This window comes from Calidris pugnax, unplaced genomic scaffold, assembly GCF_001431845.1.
Source record: "Calidris pugnax isolate Ruff unplaced genomic scaffold, ASM143184v1 scaffold203, whole genome shotgun sequence".
In the NCBI taxonomy this organism is placed as follows: domain Eukaryota; kingdom Metazoa; phylum Chordata; class Aves; order Charadriiformes; family Scolopacidae; genus Calidris; species Calidris pugnax.
Genome location: NW_015090928.1, coordinates 328,333 through 335,810, shown reverse-complemented (window position 1 = coordinate 335,810; position 7,478 = coordinate 328,333).

Here is a 7,478-nt window from a genome sequence, read left to right as displayed (position 1 = left end):
GGCTTAACGGATGTGCAAGGGCCTGTGTCCATCAGGACTTGGGCACAGATGACGAGGAGAGGCTGATTTAGAGGCTGGAGAGAAGCTTCAAGTGTTGGGCACTTGAAACTTGGAAGCCTGAGGAATGTGAAAAAATTAAGATTTTCATGCAAAGAGGCGATTGGAGTGGATTCGTGAAAAGCAAAACAGCAGCAGGAATTAAGCTGCCTGCATACGGTGGTGAATTTTGATTAAAAGTGATGAAGAGGGGTTAGGTGTATCTGATCCAGAAAATGATGGCTTTGTGGACAGCTCGGGGGCAATATCTTGTGTGTGCACACAGAAAGGTGTTTCATTTTGTGGTATAAAGGGACAGAATCGAATTGCAGCTGTGTCGCGGGGGTGACAAACCCTTTTTGCTTGGCTCACGGTGGCACCCAGGGTTTTAAAGTAAATAAAACTGAGGAGGAGGAGACTTCTCACCATGTCAGAAGCTAAGATAATTGTTTTGGAGAAGTACATTGAGTGATTTAGTAGCAAACAGCATGTGTGCGTCTCTGTTTGCTTTTCTCTGAAGGCATAAATATCCAACGAACAAATAAAAATCAGGTTTCAGGTGTATAAATCTGCCGGGTCCCTGTCCTAGACACGCAAGCACTGGCGGTGGTCGTGTTTGCACAGAAACAGTGCTGCCACTGAAAATAAGCAAATGAGCAAAGCTGTGTACTGTGAGGGAGGCTTGCCCAGCTTTTTAATCGTTTAATCACACTTATGTCTCTAACACGACAAACAGTGTGCATTTCAGAAAAAAAAAAGGTGTAATTTCTAGTTTTGGTTTTGTAGAAGCAGATCAGGGGTTTTTGTGCCTCCTTTCTGAGGGTAGTTTCCAAATATTTAAAGGAATGTTTCCCATGGGTTTATTCACACAGCAGTCACTCTCCCTCACACCCGGGGCCGGGGGACATCCCTGCGGCAGCCGTGAATTCGTGGGATACAAGTTTCAAATGCACGTAAACTTTATTAAGGGTTCAAAGGAAGAAAGAGTAACAGATGCATCATCCTGAGTTGCGTTCCTCTCTTTCTGGGAGCTTTGTGAGTCCTTCTGTTAGGACTCCCCGTGTCACCCGTCCCCCTCGGACGCTGTCGGAGGCGTGTTGAGCCGTGGACCCACCGGCACATTCGCAGGATGCTGCTCCTGATGTCTCCTTAGATGAAGTTTCAGTCGTTTCTGTGCCCTCCCGAGCAGCTGGAGACAAGCAGCTTCAAGCTGTGGCTGGAGGGGACGAAGATGACCTTACAGGCAAAAGGCAAGTAGCACTAAAGCAGAGAGTGGGGTTGACTCCCCTGCTTGTGAAGACCGTACCTTTTTGGGTGTGGATGTTTGGTCTGATGAAATCCCCCACACTTCAGCTGCGTCCAGCCCTTTGCTTTGCTGTGCAAAGCCAGCCTTGGTGCTCCACCTGTTCCTGGCTCCTCCATCGCTCCATCACAGTACGTCTGTGTGTGTCCTCACCTCGTGGGTCTCCTACCCAGAGAGGTGTCCTGGCGTTGTCTGGTGTGCTACCAGCAGCGGGGCTGCGAGTGGTAAGAACAGCCATAGCTGTAACGCCTGTTGGTACGGGAGATGGCTCTTTAGACGCAAGGAAGGCAAGGAAAGGAGGAGGAGGAGGGAGCTGCAGAGTGTGCTGATGGATGGAGAAGGTGAGAATCAGGTAGTCGCCCTGCTCCCTCACCTGGAGGCCTGGCCAGATGCAGGGCTTCTGCCTCTCTGTGCCCGTACTGCGCAGGCTTGCTCTTAATGGTGGGGGACAAGGTGGTTCCCCAGCTTGGTGGAGCCATGTGGCCAGAGCACGTTAGACCTGTGCTGTGTGAAGAGCACTGCCTTCTCCTCTGCTCCCAGGTGATGGTGTTGGTCATGGTCTCGGAGGTCATGCGTGGTTTAGGAGCTGCCTCTCTCAGGGACACCCTGTGTCCCTGTAGCTATGAGTAGGTTTGCTGACAGACTGTGACTGCAAACCGCTGAGCGCTCCGAGAAATCATATTTAACAACGGGTCTCTAAGTATCTCGTCTATTTTGGGAGTGTTCCACAACCTAATATTCAAGGCAAGTCCTTTTGTACTAGTTTGTTCAACTAGAAATCCACACTGGGTTATTTATTACAGCTGTAGGTGAAGGATGGTAAATTATTTATTTTCTCTGCAGTGGATATTTTGTTATCACATGCACCTGGTGCTGTAGGGTGGCATCATACAATCACTTTTTAAATAAAACAACAGGTATTTTTGTATTTATTTTTCTACCCCATATATATTTTAACTTTGAAACTTATTGCCCCAGGCATAGCTGGAGCAAATAACTTAGTAAAATTACAAAAGGTTTAGTTGTCTAAAAGTGGTTCCTGCAGTTACCGTAGCAGCAGAAAATGGTGGGTATTAATCAAGGTGCCTCGATGCACAGAGCGAACTCTGTACAGGTTAAGGAAAGCACTTGTCTGTTATATAGCAAAACTAAAAACCCTGTGTACGGGGAGATTTTGTTCTCCTACTGGAGCGTTCATTGTTGTCCTTTTTTAAAATAGGCCTAGTTTTGCATGGCAGTGTCTAGTTCCTCTCTTTTACATAGGTTTATCACTCGCTGTGGCCAAATCTGGAAATTTGGGTAAAATTTTAAAATGAGGATAATCCAAAAACCACAGAGCTGTTTCCCCTAGTGTTATCCCAGCGGAGGGAGTGAGGGAGGTTAATTGTACCGAGCACAGAACGATTTCCTTTAGCTCAGATAGGAATAAGGTATGTAAGTTTTTCCAGTAACTAAATATTTAAGATTATTTCAAGTTTTCCCAAGGAGTTAGTCAACATTACAGCCTCAGTTATAGCAGGAGACTGACCAGAGCAGATTTTATGAATGAGCTGTGCTAACACCTGTACCAGAACGCTTTCCCTTATGGGTGCTCTATTCCAGCAAAAACAGAAAACCAAGCCCTTCAGAAATTATTTGATAGAGCCCATAAAGCATGCTAATTATTCTGGATAAAGTGTTAATATGGACACCTTAGTGGGAATTGTTTGCCTTAGAAGGAAGACAACCCAAACTAGCCAAAACACCTACTTCTTTTAAAGTTGTTAGTATGGAGCATTACTTGAGATAAAAAGCTGTTAAAATCCTTCTTGTCTTCAGGCTGAAATCGCTGTAATTTTAATCTTCTTTAAGTAACGTAGCATTATTTATTCTGTAAGTTGAAAGCTGTTTGGAGAACTTAAGCTTTTTTCATTTCAAATCCATTTTACACCTTTTTAAAAATTATTTTTAAATGGGCAGGGCTGCACAGAGGTAGAAACATGGCATGCTGTCCCAGTACCCAGGCTGGGTTTGTTGCCTTGGACTGTTGTGTGAAATGATCTGATCAACCTCTGAAAGGATGAAATGTCACAGATATCAAGCACCACTTGTGTTTAATTAAAAAAGAATTTGAAAAGGGGTATGAATTGATGAGTGCTCTTCAGCAGCTCAAACCCTGGGCTCGACTGTGGCTGGTGAGCAGTTCTGCAAACACCCAGGTGCCCGTTCAGGTGCTGGCTTTTCATCAGAGAAGTTAAAGCAATGTCATTTTTCAGGCAACAGAAAGTCAGTTCTGCAGACAAAGGGGGGCTTGGCTACCTGGTGCTTTTTCCTTATTGCTGAATAGTTCTGTAATGAAGGAAATAGATAAAAAAGTTGAAAAAAATTACCAAAGCAGCGTAACTACGTATGGGGAGAAACTGGTGAAGAGAAAAAGTTTTCCAGGATCACTCTAAGGCTTTCTAAAACCCATTGTCTTTAGTATGACCTTAATATATTTTCTTCTTCCTGATTGATGCACATTTTAGGATATATCGACACAGAAAACGATGGGTATTTTTCCAGCCTGGATGGTGTCTCCTGCGCGGCAGCCTGTAGCAGTGCCAGCGTGGGCGTCTGCTGCGGGACCCTTGGTGGGACTGCACAAGGACTCCCGGGAAATCCTTGGTGCCACCCCCTGGAGTTTATAGAGTCAGCTTTGCTCTGCCCTCTTGCACTTGGGGTTCTCTTCTGGACGGTGGGGTGGGCCACCTGAGACGTGCTCAGTGCTGAGCCCACCAGCCTCCAGCACAGTGTTCTTTCACTGCCAGAAGCTAATGGCATTGTTTTGCTCGCAGCTTTATTAGCCCAATTTCATTACACTTCAAAACTACATGGGGATGCTGGTGTTACCCTCTGACTGCAGTGTTACTCTGGGGAACAGAACTCCCACCAGATAAATGGCAGTGACTTTCTAGTTGTAATGATGTACTTTCCTGCTCGTCAGAAATGTGGATATCTAAAATATTTTGCAGTTCCCAAAACATTTGACTAAATGTGGTTTGTGACATTAAAAGTATCATTTAAAGGTGCACTCCAGCAGCGCTAAAAGCTTTTCCGTGATACGGGTGAGCAAACTCCTTGAAATCAACTGGACTTTTTCATAGTGACTATTTTATGCATCTTATCTGTGGCTGGGAACACCATAATGTGAGTGTATATTAAAAACTCTTATACTTGTGGAGTGATATGAATAATAATTCCTTTTAGACTTTTATTTGAAAAGCCTGTGCGCAGTCTATTTTAGGGCATTATGCACAATCTATTTTGGGATGTTACCTAGCTGTTTGTTACATCTCCATAGAGAATATATTGGCAATAACAAGGTTTTTAGCAAATTTCCCAAAGTCTCTCATGTGGACTCATTCCTGAGCGGTCTGTCCCCTGCTCTGGGTAATGGCTGAGTAGCTCAGCCCCTTCTGAGGGACACTGGTGTCACCATGGTGTGGTGACAGTGACACCCGCTTTGCCCCGGTGATGGGTGCTCTCCAGAGCTGTGTGTCTCTAGTAGGATGTTCAGCAATTTTTAGTATTTTATCCATTAGTTTTAACAAGCAGTTGAGACAAGCAGAAAGGGAAAAAATATTATAATTTTAAAACCAAAAAAATTTTAAAATTTTGCATTTGCAATTGTTAATCTGATAATCCAGAAGTATGTCAGGGCAATTGGAATTATGGTTGCCTTGATGTTTTTATTGCATTGCTTATGGATTTCATTGCATTTTCCTCTTAGCAAAAAATACTCCACATTTACTTTCAAGGAGAGCATTTTTCCTTAAAGTTTTCATCTGTCAGACTGAAAGGATGTAACAAGTGAAAAAAAAAAAAAGTGAGATATTTCTGCTAGGAGTCATTAGTTGTGATTTTTTGTTAAACCTCCTTTTCTGCTGTTAACATCTCAATGGAAGGTGATTGATGGAAATGTGAAAATTGGCAGGAACACTGTTCCTGTGTCATCTGTGCCATTCATTGGTCTGGAGAAGCTGCATTTGAATGGCTAAACTATAATGATTTTTAAAAGTGCTGGTGAAGACGTACCCATTATTTTAAAAAATGATCTTCCTGTGCTGCTTTGGGTCAGTGGCCCTGTGTCCGCACTCCGTGTGGGCAGCAGAGTGATCTGGTTGACCAGATGATACCCTTGGTTTCCGTGGGATTTCCATGTGGAGTACGACGGTGGTCGTAAGCATTTGTGATTGTGTGTGTATAAAAATACATTTGTTAACTGGGAGCCGTGTGGTTGTGATTTACCCTTTGAGCTGGGACCCATGCAGAACAGTGTCTCTTTGTACATGCCTGTGCTGGGCACCGCGCAGCCCCTGCCCTGGGTGCCACCACAGAGACCCCAGATGGTTCTCATTATGTTTTGGGATGAATGTAGAGTAACAGGGGAGCACATGAAGCAGGCAGTGATCGTTTTTCAGGAATACAATCCTGAATACAAGCAATATTTAATCCCTTCTGTTGAACATCTCACCAAAGTCTCTGGATTGGGGCAGGAGGGGAAGGGAGAGGGCTTGGACTTCTGTTGCTGCTTGGCCTTGTCTCTAAATTGAAGAGACATGGATTTGACAGATGGACCACTTGGTGGATAAGGAGTTGGCTGGATGGCTGCACTCAGTTGCCCTCAATGACTCAGTGTCCAAGTGTAGACCAGTGCCGAGTGGTGTTTCTCAGGGGTCAGTACTGGGACCAACATCTTTGTTGGTGACACAGACAGTGGGATGGAGCGCACCCTCAGCAAGTTTGCCGATGACAACAAGCCTTGTGGTGCAGTTGACAAGCCTGAGGGACGGGATGCCATCCAGTGGGACCGGGACAGGCTTGAGAGGTGGGACCATGCCAAACTCATGAAGTTCAACCAGGCCAAGTGCAAGGTCCTGCACCTGGGTCATAGCAGTCCCAGGCAGAAATCCAGGAGAAGGGCTTCGGTGTGGTGGTTGATGAGAAGCTCAACACAAGCCAGCTGTGAGGACAGACTGAGAGAGTTGGGGGAGTTCAGCCTGGAAAAGAGAAGGCTCCGGGGGGAACTTAGAGCCCCTTCCAGTACCTAAAGGGGCTGCAGGAAAGCTGGGGAGGGACTCTGGATCAGGGAGGGGAGCCATAGGAGGACGGGGAAGGTTTTGACACTGAAAGAGGGGAGATTGAGATGGGACCTCAGGAAGAACTTCTTTGCTGTGAGGATGGTGAGAGCCTGGCCCAGGTTGCCCCGAGAAGCTGTGGCTGCCCCATCCCTGGAGGGGTTCAAGGCCAGGTTGGAGGGGGCTTGGAGCAACCTGGTCTGGTGGGAGGTGTCCCTGCCCAGGGCAGGGGGTGGGACTGGATGGTCTTTAAGGTCCCTTCCAACCCAAACCAATCTATGGTGATTCTACTGGATGCCATTTCCTTACAGCTGAATGCAGGACTTTTCTTCTAAAATGGGTGAGGTTAGATGATTGAGGAGATCTCAAAACACTCAGGCTTGTTCTGAGAAGATCCTATGAATTTTAATGTCAATTTTAATGTCAAAAGGGTGCTTGACAGTATTCTGAACTTTTATGTAGATCATCAACCAACTTTTTTTGCTCAGAACAGACACATCAGTGAAATGAAAGCACATGTACTCTTGAGGAAATGTCAACAGATGCACTAGAGAGTTGTCCCAATGGTTTGTTTTTTCATTATTGGAAAAATCAGGTGTATTTCTAATCTAAGTTTGCTTATTTTCAGTTTCCAGGTCTTATTATTTTGTTAGTTGGGTTGAAGAGCCCTCTTTCCAAGTCAGACTTTTCCACCACCATTTTGATGTCCTTCTGCCAAGAGAGTCATCTTCTTTAATTGTGAGGTGATTATTTGTTCATTTGAGTTCTGCTGAGAAGGTAGTTGAACATTTCTTCTACAGTCCAATAAATACACTTAGTTCTGTAGTTCTATTTGGAGAACTTTTAATTTTTGACCATATTTCAGTAAATATTTTTTCACTTATCTTCCACTCAACAGCAGCGTTTCCCTTTTTGCTTTGCCTGCATTTGCGGTCACTTCTCAGGCATCGCATTGGATTTAGTCACAGCCGTGGTGTGGTTGTAGCAGAGCTACAGCCCGAGAGTTCTCAGCGGTTGTTGGCTGTGGGAACGGCTGTCAT